At 40.2% G+C, this 20055-nt stretch overlaps 1 long non-coding RNA gene across 5 annotated transcripts in view; it reads left to right on the forward strand.

Annotated features, from left to right (window-relative positions):
• Nucleotides 1-9168: 9168 nt before the first annotated feature.
• Nucleotides 9169-20055, forward strand: part of LOC122240249 — a 54573-nt gene continuing 43686 nt past the window's right edge. For all 5 annotated transcript variants that reach the window (XR_006219687.1, XR_006219688.1, XR_006219685.1 and 2 more), the window contains exons 1-3: nt 9169-9246; nt 12073-12264; nt 14522-14643. This is a non-coding gene — a long non-coding RNA (uncharacterized LOC122240249). The remainder of the gene's footprint in view (nt 9247-12072; nt 12265-14521; nt 14644-20055) is intronic.

Here is a 20055-nt window from a genome sequence, read left to right on the forward strand (position 1 = left end):
GTAGAAGTATTTTGCTTATTGTGATGTGGACTTCTAATCTCCAAATACCGCCCTTCCTCCTCCTGGCACACAGCTAGGCTACACTTGCAGCTGCTGTCAGGTGTGTGTTCCAGGCAATATTAGTGGAAGTTGTGTGGGCCATTTCTAGGCCTATCCATAAAAATTTCCAACAGGGCATCCTCTGTGCTCTTGTATCCTTTATCAACTTGAGGAAAATAAGCACAGTGGCCTTGAAACTTACATAATAAAGATGGTGAAGCCATACGACGGTAGAGGCCTGGCTTCCTGCATCAAGGTTTGTACAACAGCACCTTCTCAGAGCTCTGACTTTGGATTCACTTTTTATTTCTGGAACATGACTGTTTTTCTTTTCTGAGCTCTGCTATGATTTAAATTTTTATACTATATTTTGTTCACTATGTAATTGTATTAGGAGAACATTATACATCAGTTAGTTCAATCTACCATGTCACTGGAACCAGAACTATATTAATAACATGGACATTATTGTTTCCTGAAGTAGCAAGACTGGTAATTTAGGAGGTAGTTTTAGATCTTGCAGTGCCTCTTGTCGTAGTTATAACCTATTGTGTTTCATGTGTTTATTACAAATGAATGCTCTGGTCGATTGTTGGATGACTTGGGTTTCTTATTCTCACAAATGCTGTGGGTTGGCCTCATCATAGGAAAGAGCTGACACTTTGTGTGTCCCTACCCTGGGGGGGAGGGGCATCTTCACTTCTAGTTACAATGCACCAGTGATTGTCTGACCTTCCCAAGTGGGATATAATCTCCAAAAATTGTAATGAGACTTGTTAACTTGCAAGAGAGGGAAAACTGCTCAAGAAATAGTGTAGGCACATAGGGAATAGGGCGGTCTGAAGGGTGATACAGCAAGAGGGAGGGGTGTATCACAGCAACTAGGAGTCAGACATCATAGATTCACCACCTACTAGCAGTGTAATCTTGGGCAAGTTACTGAACCTTCTTGAATGTTAGTATTTGTATCTGTAAATAGAGAATGATAATATTAGCTATCTCATAAGTTGTTATTTGGGTAAGTGAGATAATATAGTAAATTCTTTGGAGCAAAACAAATTCTGAATATATGTTAGATATTATTATTTGAAATTATTCTAGAGGTAAAGAGTAAGAAAAATGGCAAATGTGTGCCAGAAGCACCTAAAAAGGCACCTTGCCAGCTCTCCTTGGAGCTCCAGCCTGTTATTATCCAATTGTCCACTGCCTTTCTTAGCTGACTCTGGACTTTCACGTCCAGACCCCACTGTGGAATTAAGGGCTGTGAAAATCCACAAGATCATGGTGGCAGAACTGGGCCAACTCATCTTCTCTTAGCCTCTCCACACCACTGTTTGGCATCAGTCACGACCAGTACTTTTTTAATGACTCAAAACCTCCATGATTCCATTTCTGGTATGAGGGACAGGGCTCACAAAGAAACTATGCTTCTGTGTTTCTTAGATACCTTCCAGAAGTCACTTTGAAAAGACCCATTCTTTTGTGTTGAAGGATAAATACCTTTTATCCTTTAATAGAGGATGTTTTAATTGGACTTGGCCATTGGTACCATTAAGTTCATAGTAGGTGCTCAATAAATGACAGCTATTACTATGACTAATATCTTTAGTCACTGTGTTATCTATTTAAAGTCTTATATGCATTTCCAAAAGATTTCAAACATCCTGACAATAGTAGTTTTGTGTTTTGCCCAAATTTCATGAAGTTTTAAATTTTTAATACTAATGAGATTTATGAGTAACTCTCTGGCAGAATCTGCAGCTTTTAACATCGCTAGTGTTAGAAAAATGACCTAATGCAAGATATAAAACTGAAAAGAAACAAGTGATCATTTTCAGAAGAAGCTACAAAAGTAGAACTAACAAAGGGGAAAAGAATTTCTGGTTATATAAGTGAGAGTATTTAGAGAAATGAGATATTGGGAATAGCATTTCTTATGTCTAAGTAGATGCATTTTTGAATACTTATCCTATGGCCCTGCCTGGCCTCTCTGTCCTCCATTAGTACACTGAGTGGTCTTGGCTTGATGGAGACATGATCTCCCATCCAAGTTTCTTTGTTCTCTTCTCTCTTGGGCAGGCCCATTACATTAGAGAATGTAGAAAAGCCAAGTCAGAAACTGATCTCTGAACTGACGAGAGGAAACTGAACCTCCTCTTCATTTTTTCATTCCTATTAACTCAGTCACAAACACAAACATTTGCCCACATTCTTTGGAGCTCAAAGACAAGGAGCCAAGCCAGAAGGAAATGAGGCCATGGCCTTAGGAAGATATTTTTGTGTGTGTCTTTTCTCATTTCTCTTCTCGGATCTCTGAGTTTTGAGTGTGAGCTATAAAGAGAGAGATGGATTGTATTTAATACCAGAAGGAAGGGCAATGGATAGGAAGGGGCAGGTGAAGCATTGGTTGGTATTTTAAGGGACTTTTTCAATAAAGTACTCTAGATAAATTCTTGTAGAGATTAATTTTAGGGTTTGTGACCAGCGCCACCCCACCCCCCATGGTGGGTAGTAAGTCAGCGAGTGAACCCCAGTTACAGTGACTTGCCCAAATTTCCACTAAAAGTGGAAGATTCCTTTCTGACTGACAGTGCTGAAGAATTATTGTTCCTAAACATGTCACACTGACATCTTGATATCCCATATTGACATCATGCTATGTCTTGACATGACTTGATAGTGTAGTATTAGCCTTATATCCTTATTGCTAGTTGTGAACAACAGAAGCTTTCAAATTTATAAGATCCTAGAGATAAAGATGTTCTTCCTACTTACTAAAGCTGAACTAGGACTGACCTTTTCAGGTTGACTTCCATTCTACTCATTGCTGCTGCAATGTAGACAGAGGATAACTGGAATAAAGCCCACTGTAGCTGAATGCAAAAGGTTTTTGATCACATCTGTGGTTCCAGTGCTTTAGACAAAGATATAAAGAAGACGCTGGAACCCCATGTGGTAGGACCAGCCCTGAACATGGTTTCAGACAAGTTCTACAAGGGCCTTCCTCCCTTATTGAAAAGGTAGTTAAGCATATTTCCACAAGAGACTTTGAAATATATTGATTCTGAAACTCTTTGGGCTTTCTTCTGCAGCATCCACCCTTGGACAATGAATGACTAATTAAGATTAATTTCTAGCTTACATAATGTCCCTCGCACAAGAATATGTTTGCACTCGAGAGTATTGACACTGGCAAATGGGGCCAGACTTTTGGCAGGTTTTTCAGATAAACGATGCCAAGCTGGCTAACTTCCTATATTTCTCTAGTCTTTTTTGGAAAATACCTAGAACACTTTCCAAGAAATTAGTTTAGATCAGTTGCAGTTTATTCTGGATAATACTGTGTTTATCGTTGCATAAGAATCTAAGTCAGGATCAGCTACCCTTTCAGACACAAGTCCCTTAATGCTGACAATAACACATGGGCTTTTTCGCCAAAGGCATGAAGTTGACCAGGGGTTCTAGGAGGAAATACAAATTCTATTTCTGGATGACTCAAACAGGCCATAATATCAGTACTAATTGTGAGGCTTTGAGGGGACTCTGGTGTTAATAAGAGAAACAGTACTATCCAAATAATTTGGAAAGCTCAGTATTTCTCTGTGTCCATCTCTTTCCTGACTGGTGGAAGCAAGTATTCTGGGATGCACAGTTACTAACTAGTTCTATTAAATTGTTCAGTGGGATGCAAAGTGCTCAGTGTTGATATCAAATCAAAGTTAAGCATTGATATCAAATTTCAATAAAGCCAGGGTCAATCTCAATTTCCATAGAATGAATTTCACAGAATGAATTTCCAGTCCAACAACAATTTAATTATTATGATAATTTTGTTATTCAAGTTTCTAGTTGACAAGTTTTAAGAAGTTGACATTATGTTACAGGAATGATAATTGCTGAGTACTGTCAGCTACTAGATTGCTTCTACTGCTACTACACTGTAAATTTGCAATACCAAATAGTCACAAACTTCCCATTTAGGTTCATTGAGGAACAACATACATTTTTTTGGACAGTCCTTCCAGTTTCAGATACTAACAGTATCTAATAGCGGCTAATAGTGATGCTGTCACCCAGATGTTAAATGTTCTTTTCGCGCTAGTAGTAATTCACTAAGGTAAGGACTTATCTTCCCTTATCACCTACCAGAAGATATAATTTTATTGAAACAGTGCCAAACTGAAGCTTTGTGCACTGCTTAAGAAAATGTTGTCTGTTTTTAGAAATCAACTTAAAATTGTACATAAAAATAACAGCTTTCAGAGCCATCGTTGAGTAACTGCAGAATTTTCTACCTGCTAGAATTTCGACATGTGAAGTATGTAAGTAAATTTTCATTTTTTAAATATTTATTTATTTTTAATTTATATCCAAGTTAGTAGCATATAGTGCAATAGTGATTTCAAGAGTAGATTCTAGTAATCCATCCCCTATGTATGTAACACCCAGTGCTCATCCCAGAAAGTGTCTTCTTTAATGCCCCTTGCCCATTTAGCCCATCCCCCCACCCACAACCCCTCCAGCAAAGTAAATTTTCACTTTATGTCTAGAATGCTCCCCTATATTTGAAAGTGAATATTCAGCTTTAGTAACAAACTCAAGTCGTGTGTCCTGTTTGTTTTACTGTCATTACACTGATTATTTATACCCTGGTGGTTCCTATTATCATGGATCATATGGTCCAAAATGCTAAAAACCATGGAGGCCTTCCAAAGGCTAAGGTTGAAGTCCAAATCAAAGAGCAGGTTTTGGTCAAATCTTTAGGTTGACATTAAACTATATAAGGTTGGGTTGTTTTCTTAATTTTTTGAAGCTTTATCTTCTTCATCTGAGAAGGAGGACACCACCTCTTCTTTCCACCTCTTATTAGATTGTTGTAAAGATAAGACCTAGACAGTAAGGTCCTTGATAAATGATAAAGGTCTATGTATACACACAATGTGCTGTATATACACACAATTCTTAGTTATTACAGAAATGTTAGCACATCTTCTATCGTACCAGCAAAAGGACAAAGGCAGTGTGTTTGTATAATTGGTGTTTGTAGATGGTTTATTCCTCAAAATCTTCATGTCAGGAATCCCATCATTAAGCCATACTCAGTGTGTCCCTTTATTCCCCTGACATAACCCACTTCCAGCCCTGACTGCCTCATGCTTGGTCTAGATAATTAACCTCAGTAATGCTCTCCCTGTCTCCAGGCCCCTGTTCGCCATTCTGTCCAGAATGCCAGGACCATATTCATCTTCCAACACATTTTTATATGCCATCTTAAACTCAGGTGGTGCTCCCCATGGCTTACTAGATACAGTCTGAACCATCTGTAAAGTCCTTCACAATCTCAGTACAACTTAGACTCTTCCTACTCTCCCCCCCACCCCACCCCTCCCATTCCCTATGAGCCAGTCGAGTCAGGCCTCTTGTTTTCCCTCCCTGTGACTTTACACATTTCAGAGTCAGCATCTCTCTCTCTATGTGTCTTTTACATAAAATGCCCTCTTCCTCCTCTCTTGCCTGTAGAAATCTTGGCTATCATTTCAGACCCATTTCACAGTCATCACTTACAACAGACTCTATAGGCACATATGTATACAAAACATACACATGTATAAACATATTTCTAACTTTGTTTCATTCTAATTACTTAAATAATACAGGCTTTTTAAAAATGAGTCAATATATAAAACTACAAGAAGGAAAAAAGAAATTACTTGGACTGTCAGTCTTGAGACACAACCACCATGAACATTTTGGTGACTCTTTCTTGTTCTTCTTTGTATTTGAACGTATACACATTTATCTTGTTATCTTATATGATTCAGATAAAATTTTACCTGGTTTTTAAAATCATATTCAGTTTTATGTGTAAATAAAAGTTTGGTATTTGTTTTGTGTTTTACATAGCTCCCTTCTCAACCTCTCCTTCTATTTCCCCTTATAAACTCACCTTAGGTAATCCATGTTAAAAACTTGTTGCATATTTTCCCGTACCTTTTTCTTGCATGCTATTGATTTTCAAAGTAGACTCATAAATGCATGATAACATTTCTCCAAGTCACTTAATACAGAGTTAACCTATTAAAAATTAATCTATTCTCTTTGTTCACATAGCCGCAAATAAATATAATTTTATATAAATTCATGCTTGTTCTCACGGTTAAACTTTTTGGTGCCACCTTTATTTGCCATTCTCCCTCTTTCTTCCTTTTCTTGGTGGGGGTGGCATGCATTCTCTTCCTCTAATTTATTCTCTTTGGTTACATAATATTATACATACACATACCACACTTTATTTTACTATTTCCCTACTGATGACTTTCCATTTTGTTTCCACTTTTTTTTTTAATTTTTTTTTAACGTTTATTTATTTTTGAGACAGAGAGAGACAGAGCATGAACAGGGGAGGGGCAGAGAGAGAAGGAGACACAGAATCTGAAACAGGTTCCAGGCTCTGAGCGGTCAGCACAGAGCCCGACGCGGGGCTCAAACTCACGGACCGTGAGATCATGACCTGAGCCGAAGTCGGACGTTTAACCGATCAAGCCACCCAGGGGCCCCTGTTTCCACTTTTTTTGCAGAGACAGTACTACCGTAAGAATGCGTGTGTGTGTGTGGGGGGGGGGGGGTGTGAATTCTTGCTTTTAATTTGACAGGTTAGATTCTAAGTTAAAGGAAAGGTGCATTTCTAATTTTAGAAATTAGATTTCTAATTTCTAAATCTAGAAATTTAGAATTCATATTTTCATTAACAATGAATGTTTGAGAGTGCTGTCTCCTCATCTTTACAAATTAATCTGAGTCTTATCTGAGATTCAGTATGATCCTCTCTTTGCCACTTGGATTTGCACTTCCATGACTACTGTAAAGGAGGAGGAGATCTTCAAATGCAAAGTGATCATTTGTATTGCGCTTATGTGAATTGCCCATCCCTGTTTTTTGCTCACATTTGTATCAGGTTTATATTTTTCTAACCAAATTGTAAAAGCAACATGTATCTTATTGTGGTAGGTAGCCTTCTAAAGTGATTCCCAGTAAACTCCCATCCTGTTATTCATGCCCTGGTATAATCCCGTCCTATGAGTGTGGACTTTCTTCCAAAGATTAGTGTACAGCAAAAGTGATGGGATATCGCTTCTGTGATAGGTTACAAAAGAACATGATTTCCATTTTGCTGGTATTGTCTCTGTGGCTGTTCTCATCTGTTTGCTCTGATGGAGAAAGCTACCTGGCACAGAGCTAAAGGGCAATAGCCCTTAAGAAACAGAGGCCCTGGGGCGCTTGGGTGGCTCAGTCGGTTAAGCATCCGACTTCAGCTCAGGTCATGATCTTGCGGTCCGTGAGTTCGAGCCCCGCGTCAGGCTCTGTGCTGACAGCTCGGAGCCTGGAGCCTGTTTCAGATTCTGTGTCTCCCTCTCTCTCTGACCCTCCCCCATTCATGCTGTCTCTCCCTGTCTCAAAAATAAATAAACGTTAAAAAAAATCAAAAAAAAAAAAAGGAAACAGAGACCCTTATTCCAAAGTCCTTAAGAAGTGAATCCTGCAAACATCCATGTAAGGTTGGAAGAAGATCCTTTCCCATTCAAGCCTTCAGATGAACCTGTAGCCTGGCTAACATCTCACCTGCAGCCTATAGAAGACCCTGAAACAGAGGACCCAGTTAATTTGTGCCTGGGTTCCTAACCCACAGAAATGGAGAGTAAGAAGTATTGCTCCAAGATGCTAAGTTTTTGAGGTTATTTCTTTTGCAGAACTAGATAATGAATACAATTACATATACTACATTTTCTTCTGGATTATATATTGCAAATATTTTTTTCCTGATCATTAATTTTTTAACATTTATTCGTTTTTGAGAGACAGAGACAGAGTGCGAGCAAGGGAGGGGCAGAGAGAGAGACACACAGAATCTGAAGCAGGCTCCAGACTCCAAGCTGTCAGCACAGAGCCCAATGCGGGGCTCAAACTCACGAACCGCGAGATCATGACCCTGAGCTACCCAAGCACCCCTAAAATTTTTATATACCATGTTTTCTTTGATGGCTTTTAGATTTGATGAACTATGTAAGTATCTCTCCAATACCTATGCACTATCTAGAGTCTGTTAAACATTTTCTAATACTTTTAATATTTTATTTTTAATTTAATTTAAAATTTTTAATTCCAGCATAGTTAACATACAGTGTTATATTAGTTTCAGGCGTGTAATTTCGTGGTTCAACAATTTAATATACTACTCAGTGCTTATCATGATGACTGTACTTTTAATCCCCATCACCTATTTCACCCATCCTCCTACCCACTTCCCCTCTTTATGTAACCATCAATTTGCTCTCTGTAGTTAAGGGTCTGTTTCTTGGTTGTCTCTTTTTTTTGTTCATTTGCTTTGTTTCTTAAGTTCCACATATGAGTGAAATCATATGGTATTTGTCTTTCTCTGATTATTTCACTTAGCATTATACTCTAGCTCCATCCATGTTGTTCAAATGGCAAGATTCCCTTCTTTTTTATGGCTGAGTAATATTCCAGTGTGTGTGTGTGTGTGTGTGTGTGTGTGTGTGTGTGTGTCTGTGTATCACATCTTCTTTATTCATCTATCAGTAGACACTTTCACTTGCTTTTGCATCTTGTCCATTGTAAATAATACTACAGTAAACTTAGAGGTGTATATATCATATTCTTTGGGTAAATACCCAGTACAGTGATTACTAGATCATATGGTAGTTCTATTTTTAATTTTTTGAGGACTCTTTATACTGTTGATATTTACTTTGGAGTTAAAATTTTAAAACATCATTTAGGGACAATATGTAAGAAGGTCAACTTCAAGGTCTTCTCTTCCTACATCTCCATTTTTTACATTAGAAGTAACACTGATTTTGTTATTGAATGACTACTGAATATGTTCTCCATTCATGGCAGAGTCTGAGTCTGTTAAATAGATTACACATTCTAGGACTGCAAAACATTTTTCTTCTAGAAAGATAAAGCCAACTGAAGTAATACTGAAAGAAAGGGGTGACTGAGAATTTGAAATGCTTTATCTGTAAGATTCCAAAATAGAACCCTTATGTTATTAGATCATAATATTATTTCCTTATTTCACAAATATTTATCATGTCCATTCTACCTGCCAGGCACTGTACTCAGTCCTGGAGTTAAAGGGGTCGAGAAGACAGGCAGATATGTCTCCACCTTCATGGAATTTAGGTACATGCATTAAAGCAGTTATTACAAATGTGGTGAATGTTATAAGAGGGATGTATAGTGACAGCATGTGGCAAGGAACCCCAACAAAGACCCTGATGAAAAAGAGACATTTAGGCTGAGCGATAAAGGGTGAGTGAGTTAGTTACTTTTGAGGAGAGACCAAGCATGGCACAACTGAGGAACTGAACAGGAGAGATTGATGGGCTAGAGCCACTGGTGTAAATGAGCAGCAAGGGCTGAGAGTGGTAAGGAGGGTGGTGAGCCCCATGTGGTAGAGAACTTTACACACAAATTAAGATGTTATCCTAGAGAAACAGAGAGCAATAGAAGGAGTTCAAGATTGAGAGTGTCATGGTACGCCTGGGTGGCTCAGTAGGTTAAGCGTCCAACTTCAGCTTAGGTCATGACCTTACAGTTCGTGGGTTTGAGCCCTGCGTTGGGCTCTGTGCTGACAGCTCAGAGCCTGGAGCCTGTTTCAGATTCTGTGTCTCCCTCTCTCTTCACTCCTCCCCATTCATGCTCTGTCTCTCAAGAATAAATTAAAAAGTTAAGAAAAAAATAAGATTGAGAGTGTCATGATAAGATCTGTATTTTAGGAAAGTTATTCATGGTTTGGAGAATGGATTGGATCAGGAATTAATTAAATCAAGGAGACCACTTAGAAGGCTGAATAAGTCAAGTTTCAAATTTACAAACAGCTTTAGCTAAGTTTGGGTGGAAAGTGATATGATGTAACACTGGGCAGAGAGAATATGTGTTCAAAGGAGATTTTTATTTGTTTTTTGATTTATTTGATTTTACCACAGGAAAGGCTTGAGTTTGATGGAAACAGCTAATTCAGAATAAATGCCAGAAGATACATAAAAAAGGAGGCAAACCAAAATTGACAGAGGCTAATAATCTGAATTTTCAATAAGATGATATTATTTAAATATGTGGCTACAATTTATTTAATGAGGACAGGGAAAAAACTGACCTTTCATGTGAAGGAAATGGCATACCTTTGAAGGAAATGGCCTACCTTATTTCCTATAAAATTCCAATTCAAAACAAGGGCTTTATTTGAGGCACTAAACATACAGCATTTAACTTACTTAGAACCGTCTTACATTTCAGCGTTTTTACTCAAAACTGGTCATTTGGTAATTCTAAGAATGGAAGTTAAGCATGTTAGCTTTAGGCTTTGTTCAAAATATGTTTTCAAGTTCTTTTTCCTGGATTTCCTGTTGGCAAAAAGGTTCCCAGTTGTTCTCTAGTTCTTGGTTTCTATTGTGATTTTTTAAATCAGATAACATGTTTAGTAGCATTTATTAGGTTTCCTAAAAGGTAGCATTACTCTGTAGTTTTAGTTGGTTGTGGCTAATGTAGACATTGGGTTGCAAAGTCCCAAGAGCAAAGTGATAATCATATTTTCTCAAGGTAATCCTTGAGAATCCTATACATCAAATGTAGAATAGTGTATGTGGTATGGTATATATGCTTCTCTATGCCAGTATGTAAATATACGTGTGTAAAATATATAGTGATATAGAGGACATATTAAAGTATACACATTAAAAACCTAACTCTACCATATTTTAAATTATAGGATAGCAAGATAAGGAGAACAGAAGCATTAAAAAAAAAAAAGGAAAACAATGATACTAAATACTCACCATGCATCCTTCATATTTTTGCCTGGCTCTGGTCGTAATAATGGTGACTCACCATGAGGACGGATGCTGACGATAACAATGAGTTCAGTGTCTGTGTGATGAAGAATGAGATAATAAAGATGGGTATTGGTAATATGGTAATCCCACTAACTCTAGGGATTTGTTTTCCTCCTATCTGACAACACTGTTGTAGGTCCACATGAGCCGTGAGGAGACCAGCTGGCAGAATTGTTCATACTATTTAAATTCTTATTTGCTCAGCTCTCATTTTTGTTCTTGCTCTCCCGTTGGTGGCTCATCTTCATTGATTTCACATAAGTCAAATACGCATTTATACTTCTCCACTTTATTGGGTTTGAGGATTTCAGCTGATTCCAAAAAAATTGTCTACTGGTCAATTTCAGTGTGGTGGCAACACTAGGGTTGTATCCTGCGATGGGATCATAAAAACTCACTTGTAGTAGATCAGAGTTGGAGGGGAATTTGCTTGTTTGCTGTTTTATCTGGTTTTAACTTCCATTCGGTAGGAGGGGGACCAATTTATATTTTATGGTTAAATATGAAAACCTGTATTAACTGGTACTGTAATTCTATAATGATTTATCCCAGGGATTTTTTTTTCACCTCTTACGAATTGGCATGCTAAGCTGCTGCTCAGGTGACTTGACTGGGCTTTTTTTAATTTTTTAAAATATTTATTAATTTTTGAGAGAGAGAGAGAGGGAGGGGGGAGGGGTAGAGAGCAAGGGAGACAGAGTCTGAAGCAGGCTCCAGGCTCTGAGCTGTCAGCACAGGGCCCAAGTTAGGGCTCGAACCCACGAACCATGAGATCATGACCTGAGCCGAAGTTGGATGCTCGACCAACTGAGCCACCCAGATGCCCCTCGTGTGACTTGACTTTTAATCCAGACCTGAAGATGGATGGGGAAATGGTCCATGGAAGTTCCCTGAGACATTGAGATATGATGTGATGGAAAACATCTGACCTCTCATAGGAGAAGGGGCTTCTTATCAAATGTAAGGAGCAAGGCAGGACAGGGACATGAAACAGATTGGTGTGGATATTTGAAGCATTCCAATTTGATGAGGTGGGTCAGAGAAGAAGTCAAGGTGGAGATGGGAATATAAACTGACTAGGGAAATAGAAGATTACTAGGTTGTTCCATTTCAGGCACCCAGCGGAAGATAATACTTACATGGAGACAACAACCTGCCCAGTTGTGGGACTTTCTGTAGTAGAAGAGCAGCCTGGTTGAAGCGCTGAGAAAGCCTTCATTTCAGGAAAAAAATATTTAGGAAGGACAGTATCAGAAACCCAAGGAGAGAACCAAATTACAAAACACTGAGAAGTTACAACACAAAGGTAAGTTTGACAAAACGTGAGAAGTATACATTTCTAAGGCAGCAGGGCCAGGCCATAGGTGTTGAGGGTTTGGGAGTCCCGATCATGTGGATCCCAATGACCCTGAAGCTTCAGGTATTATTGTAATCAATAGACACTTAATTTTCTGGTGAATCAGTAATTCTTACAGCATATTTCCCCAGGTTGTTCCTATTGGAAATGTTAGCTATGAATTTTATCACCCCAAATAGTGGTTTCTGTTGTACTTTTTGAACACAGGAAAGGCTAAGCCATAACAGATTTCTTGAGGAGGAGGAGTCCCATTTCCTCATGGAAGCAGAGGGACCTGTAATGGGTGTCCATTTCCACTCTGTGCAGACTTTTCAGGAGTTAGTCAAACCCCAAGGAAGTTTCCAGGAAACAGCCATAGCTGTGTGACTCACCTAGCAAAAAACTGACGCCTGAACAGGAAGTCCTACCCCACAGCCGATGGTCACTTTATTTTTAGTCAAGATTCAGGAAAGACAGGCAAAGAAGGCCCCATTCTTTCCTTGGTCACAGAGCATAGAGGTCAATAAAAATCTTGACTTTTACTGAATTTTAAGGGAGACCAGGAAAGCAGGCACTACCTCAGTTCTGACACTTACCTTCTGCAGGTCTTACAGAAAATTCTTTAGCTTAGAGGCTGAATGAAGCAATGGTTCTGTTTTCAATTTTTGCAGTCCTACTCCCTGAGCCAAGCACCATCAGCTCCATTTATTATAATAGCTATGTGGCCATGAGTGAGTTATTTAAGCTCTTTGTCCTGATTTACTCATCTATAAAAAACCACAAGAAATAGTATTGGTTGTGGGCACTCAAGGAGATAATATTTGCTGAGGCACAGTGCTTGGCACATAATAAGCATTTAGTGAAAGTTGTTTCCTGTGTGGGCCTGTTTTATCTTCTGTCAAGTGACGTTCTTAGACTAAAATTCTTTCCAGCTCTGAAACTCTAAGATTCGGTGACAGAAAGGATTTTTGGTTAGTGTTATTATCCCACAGCTAGGATCAGCAAATGTCCTCTGTGAAGATCTGGGTAGTGGTGTTTTAGGCTTTGCACATCATACAGTCTTTATCGTGACTACTCGGCACTGACACCATGGTGTGAAAGAAGCCAGAGATAACACTTAAAAGAATGGGCACAACAGCTGTGTTCCAACAAAACATTATTTACAAAATGAAGTGTAGCCTAGATTTGGCCCACGGGAAGTAGTGTGCCGACCTCTGTTCTGTAGGATAAAAATATGTGGAGAAGAGAAGTGAAATGCAATTTGTGATGGAAAAAGAACACAGAAAATCGTGACCTGCAAACTCGTATAACCTTCTGCATATTTGTTTAGCTCAAAAACTTTTTTTTTTGTATTGAGCATATGAAACAAAGCAGATGTTCTACAACAAAGGTAGATAATGGAAATATACTTAAACAGCTTTCACAAGCTAAAATATTTATAAATATTGAACAGATATAAGTATGTAAAATGAGTGAAATGGAAAACAGTGAGTGGCCCAGAAATTCACATTTGCTACAATTTGAAAGAAAGCAAGAAGGCAATCATGCAAAAAAGCATGAGAAGCCCAGGTTGCAGCAAAAAGCTAATGTTGCTTCATGAAGGAGACAGTTATGGATTAAACTGGCTTAAACGCTTGCAGGGTGATTGCTCAACCTTCAAATCACATTCGATCTTATCTGGGTATCTGAATGTTACCAAGGCTGGGTTGTGGGCTATTTTCTTTATTAAGCTGACCCAGTGACTAGCCACTCAGCATTAGGCCTTGGTGGTATTGGGGTACCTTGACAAAGTGTAGGCAACTCTGTACCAGTCATGTAGTACCTGGGAACACAACTTGAAATTATGCTGAGGAAAGACAAAGAAGAATGCAATGAATAAGAAAGAGGACATGAAAGGAGCAAATGAAGAACTGCTCATGGAGCAATATAGATTCAGAGGCCACATCCCCACCCCTAGTTCCCCATCCCGCCCCGCCCCAGCATTCTCTGAGGGACAACACAGGAGATCACTACAGGGGCAGCGACTACCTGCCCGGGCACCTCTGAAGATGCCGCTGTGTCACAGCGACCTTTCTTCTTCCTTCCAGATCTCCCCCGATGGTTCTCTTAACTAGCATTTACTAGTTGAAAAAAGAGCAAACAGGATGGTAATATTTGAGCAAAAACTTTACTGTCTGTATTTTTCCATCCTCTCATTTCAAGCATCCTAATACTTTGCTTGCATCAGGGATTTTGCACAACAGAAGACTTGATGTCAGTGGCCTTTCCTGTCTTTTGTGAAAGCTTAAACCCTCTGAAGAAATTATGCCAGGTGTTCCGGAGAGGGAAGAGAGAGAAGTGACTTGCAAGGTGGGTGAGATCTCCTGAGACAGTGGAAGAAGGTGAAGGTCAGAGGGTCCCTCTAACATTAGGGATCACACACTGCTCCTTGACAGAAGTCTGAGGGAGGGATGAGACCCCTGGGACAGCTGTCGAGGACATGTAGGAAAGCTGGCTCTAGATTCAGGGGGCCCCAGCCTCGCCTAAGCTTTCAGCACCCTGAGGGTGGCTGCTGGGGCTGGTGGCCCCCTTGGGACTGTGACAACAAGCATCTCAGCAGTAAGCAGCAAGGACAGTGGCCTGGGATCAGAGGGGCCACCCTGTTAATCGGGCAATGTATAAGTTCCTGCACAGGCCTTGAAGGTGGGGAGTCCCAGTAATGACTGGAATTTACGTTTCCCTACATCCTTGAGGGAGGGAGACCCAGAACAGATTTAAACCGATTTAAAGATATGAAGAAACATAACGATTCTTGCAAAATAGCTTCTGTGGGCTGATATTCATCTACTAACAAATGTTTGGGAGTACGGGGTGGGAAGGAAGAGGGACTCTCATATTCTACTTGGCACCGTCCCTGGCTCAGAACTAGCAAGCTCCCCAAGGAGCAGATTAGGTGTGTGGAGGCAGCGTGACCGCAGAGGCTGAGAAAGAGCAGAGGGCTGCCTTATAAATCCTTCAGCGGGTAAATGAGTGCCCAGAAAAACAGAGAGAGTGGGTGGAGTAACATAATTGAAAACAGCTGATCTGCAAAGCAGGCCTAATTTTTTCTGAACTAAGAATGAGTAAAATGTCTTTTCAAGAACTGGGTGTAAAAATGGAACCAGGAGATAAAGAAAACCCACTATATTTAGTTGTTCACACACACGCACACACAGCTAATATAGTAGCCATGGATGCATTAAGAAAATCTTCTCTTGGACTTTTCATAACTTGTCTGTTTGACGACCCAGTATTTGAAAACTGGGGAACATAAGGTTTCCTGACCCATGGATAAGCTTTAAAAGCCAATGGGCCCAATCTCATTGGGAAGCATAACCACTCAGGAGCCTCAGCGTGGACTTCTAGCTGCAAAGGCTGTGCTTTCCTGAGAAAAGTACAAGAGAATGGAGAGGAGAGTAGGGACGCCACCCAACAGGCCAGGTTAGCTGGGTCAGCCCTGGCCATCTAGGTAGCTAGTGCTCTATGCTAACCTAACCTCACATCCACTTTCTCCTCAGCTCTTGTTTCAATGAGATCAAAGGGATCCAGGTAGCAAGTCACTGGCTTAATCGATAGATGTGGTGTAACCTTCATTGTTACTGTAAAATATTCCAGTCATATTCTGAGTACTAAATAATTCCCTCAGAGCGAGTTGCACGGCAGTAATTCAAACCTTATTCCCTGGCCCTGGAACTCATTCATTTACCTCCTCTTTGTCATGCTGCCTCCAGGAGCCCAGCAATTCCTTTTACCTGCATTCCATAGATGCAGCACCAGCTGTGGGCACCCATCCACTGAAGTCTGTTAATAACCACACAAGGTCAATAGTTTATTTTGAAATGTCACATAAAGGAGAGCAGAAATCACACAAAAGAAAAAGATTCCTTTTAGAAACAAACAATGAAGAGGCTCTAATAGTTAGCACCTGGGAAATATGATTTTACTTTTTTGTTTCGTTAGTATACTCATTATTAAGGTCCAGTCTGGGGTGGGGAGCCCAATAAGCTGGACAGACTTTGAGAAAAAGGATCCGGACAAAACCACTCATTTATTTTTATAAAATTGCATTCATTAAATGATAATGAGAGAAAACATCCATAAAGGTGAGAAGACAATAAAACACATCCTTTCTCTTTGAAGAATTATGCATCCCCAGTGCACAGGAATTAACCACTATCTGCAAATGTTTTATTGAATTTGCCTTTCTTTTTTTCCCCTGTACAAAAATTGATCACCACAGATGTGGTCTTGAAATCCCTGTGGTTTCTGAAATCCTATTCAAAAGGAGCATATATTTTCCTATTCCTGCAGTTTGAGCCACTCAACAACAGAGGAACTAAGTCAAATTATTTGATTTCTTTTTTTACAAAATTAGCATACTGGTAGATTAGCAAAATGCCATTGACATGGTCTGTCTTTGTCCATTGGCTTAGTCATCAATCATTAAGCATTTAACGACCATCTAATGTGTCTGAAGCACTGGGAAAACAGACTTCAAGCAAACAGTCCCTGCCCACATGGAGCTGAATTTAGTAGAGTAGGGGGACAGATCAACAAAGCATCAGGATAATATTTTGAAATATTATGAGAACTCTTTTCCTTTCTCAGAAAATCTTGTTTTATCTTGTGGCCCTTTCGCCATTTAACCAGACCAAGAGACTAAAGCTGATTGCCCCAAAGAAGAAAAGACACACAAGAATCCAGCCAGAACAGAGTCCAATATCTGGCTGAGAATATAAAAAGAAAGCCTTTTAAAAGCTTTCGCTTCTAAGAGCCTGGTGATTGGGGGAGGGATGAAGCTGGGGGTTCACTCTTGTTGTATTTATTCATTTATTCATTTATTTTTGAATTCTAAAACCTTGCCTCTGACTCAGTAAAGCAAAGCCTGAAAAAGGAGCCAGTTTCTCCCTGGGAGGGGGGCAGACTGCACGTTGACCCAAGCAGCAGCTTCCCAGCCTTGGAGGGGACTGAGACCTTTTCTGAGTTGAGGAAGGAGTTTTGAGAGGACAGAGAAAGGAGAGCTAGAGTGTTGAGATGCAAATGTGGGATTTGCCCAAACTGAGGGATGGAGGTGGAGGGTGCAGGAGTGTGCCTCCTAGAAACATTAGGGTCTAAGAATAGAAGGTACCCTGTTCCCATTTGGAGTAGCCATGCTGGTCTTCTCTTTGGCCATTGCCCATGCTCAACAATGTGTTAGATATTTTTATCATTCTTACTCTGGAGGGCTTCAGTGAGTTTTATTCAGGGGTGTCCCGTGATATGACCTGTAGTTCTGAAAGAACTTTAGTGAGGATGAAGTGCATACACTGAAGGAGAAAGTTCCAGAGACATGAAGAGCAGCTTAGAGGCAGTTGCCCTGGCATAAGGGGCGAGTGGAGGAGACAGTCCAGTTCAGTAGTGGCAACACTTCACTGCTTTATACCAGTCTAATCTTCATACCAGTTAGCTTCTGAGGAAAGTGTGGGAGAGAGAGGGTCTGGGATTGCCCCAGTTTTCCAGCATAGCGGGCTAGATGGTGGTGCCATCAACCAATAGGCTCCTGAGCAGTAGGAGTGGCTGAGGAAGGCAGATGGTGAGTTTAGTTTTCATCCAGGCATGTTATGAGGTCTTAGGAAATCCTTGAGAAATTGGAGAAATGCCAACTGGTTGATACTGTGGTAAGTAGTATCTGAAGCTAGTGGAACAGGGGAGCCTGGGCGGCTCAGTGGGTTAAGTGTCCCACTCTTAATCTTGGCTCAGGTCATGATTTCACAGTTTGTGAGACTGAGTCCCACGTAGAGCTCCATGCTGGGTGTGGAGCCTGCTTAAGATTCTCCCTCTCTCTCTCCTTCTGCCCTTTCCTCTCTCTCTGTCTCTCTGTCTCTGTCTCTCTCTCTCTCAAAAAAAAAAAAAAAAAAAGAAAAGAAAAATGAAACTGGGTGTAACAAATGAACCCACTGTGCTTATTAATGGATCGTGATGATGTCTCTCAGGAGAGGTCTCTGGTGTTCTACCGGGGGGCTCTGCCCCTGGCATATTGTTTTTAAGAACTTGCATTTGGACACACAAGACCTACTCATCAAATTGGTATAGGATGCAAATTCTGAAGAAGCAGCTATTACAATACATGACAGAATAAAAACTTCAGAGGGCTGAAGCAAGTGTCTGAAAATAACAGGATGACACTTAACAGAGTAAATATAAAGTCCTGCATTTAGGCTTAAAGCAAAGTGAACAGCACAATTAGAGGATGTTAAGGCCTGGCTTGGCAGCAGTTTCTCTAAACAATTGTGTGAGGGTTTTCGTTGGCTTAAAGTTATCGTGAATCAACAGTGTGATGTGGCCACTTAAAGGCAACCTTCTCTCGAGATGGGATGAAATAGAGCTATGAAGCCCTGCTTCCTAGCAAGTTGCCTCAATTTTCCCAAGCTGAAACAATTTTTTGACAAGAAAAAGAAATAGTTTAAAGAAGCCACAGATTAAAAAAACCAAGGCTTTTTGGTCACCCACTCCAAACATGCTCAGATAGGGAACAGCTCCTAACTTGGTGACTTTATGTCCCTGATTGCGTCGTCACTTCATCCAGAGGCAGCGAGGCGCTCGCTGAAGATCCACGTGCTCTCCTCCACTTCCCAGGGTCCTTTCGGTTCAGTTAGATCCACGTGACGGAGTTCTGGCAGGTAGGAATGCAAGGAGAAGTGATATGGTACCTTTGGTTCTTAACTGTTGGTGTGCCTTCTCTGTCCGTGTCTATCACCCCTTGAAGGATGAACTTGGAATCTTGTGTTGAGATGCTGGCAGTACAACATGGAGAGAGCCCAGACCCCTGAGTCACTGAATGTCAGCTCTGCTGACCCATGTGACTTCACATGAGTGAGAAATAAACTTTGATGGCTACCGAGCCCCTGAGATTTAGGGTTGTGTCTGTTGCTGCCTCTGCCATAACCTAACCCTAATAGTATTTATCCTTGAGCATCCCTGGTGTCCGCTGAGGTGTGTCAATGGTCTGTAGCCATTATATTCCTCTGCAGAGAGCTTTAGGGAAACTCAGCCTGTGACTGGTTCAGAGCCCTTTGATGGATTAATGCTGTAGTCACACACGGAAGGGATAGGTAATATGAATTTTAGGCATAGCTGGAAGAAACCACTGTTTTGATTTAGATAATATCAAGGTAATTACCAATTTATACTAAAGCATAAAGGCATCCATTCATAAAATCCAATACATTTTTTGGGCTGTCTCATAGAATATTCTTATATACAATGGGGATTTTAACTGATGCTAGCCAAGGCCCCTTTCGGTTCTAAGAAGTAAAGCAGAAATCATAAGTACTGGAAATCTTAGAGACCATCTATTGCTACCAAATGCCAGACTTTATGGATGAGGAAACCGAGCCCAAAAGAGGTTTTCATATTTGTTCCCAATTACAGGTCTCCTGAATTCTCTTTTCAATGCTTTTTTCCAGTATATTGCTTTAAAAATATTTTAAAACAAACAAACAAACCAACAACAATAACAAAAAACCCTCCTGATTTTGCTTTTACCTTGTAGGTGAGCTAATTCCTTTCTCTTGGACCCATTCAATCTTTATGACTTCATGGAAGAGGAAGGGAAATGTTTCATCAGTAGCAAAGAGGGGGAACAAAGAATGTAGCAGAGGGGAAGAAGGGAGATTTGTGCAAGCATAATGCCTGCCTTATTCTCACAACTACCCGTGCCTTTCTTGGCCCCAGACCCCTGGCTCATTTTCCTTCAGGCCCTCC

The sequence above is a fragment of the Panthera tigris genome, chromosome A1 (genome assembly GCF_018350195.1).
Source record: "Panthera tigris isolate Pti1 chromosome A1, P.tigris_Pti1_mat1.1, whole genome shotgun sequence".
Taxonomy (NCBI): Eukaryota; Metazoa; Chordata; class Mammalia; order Carnivora; family Felidae; genus Panthera; species Panthera tigris.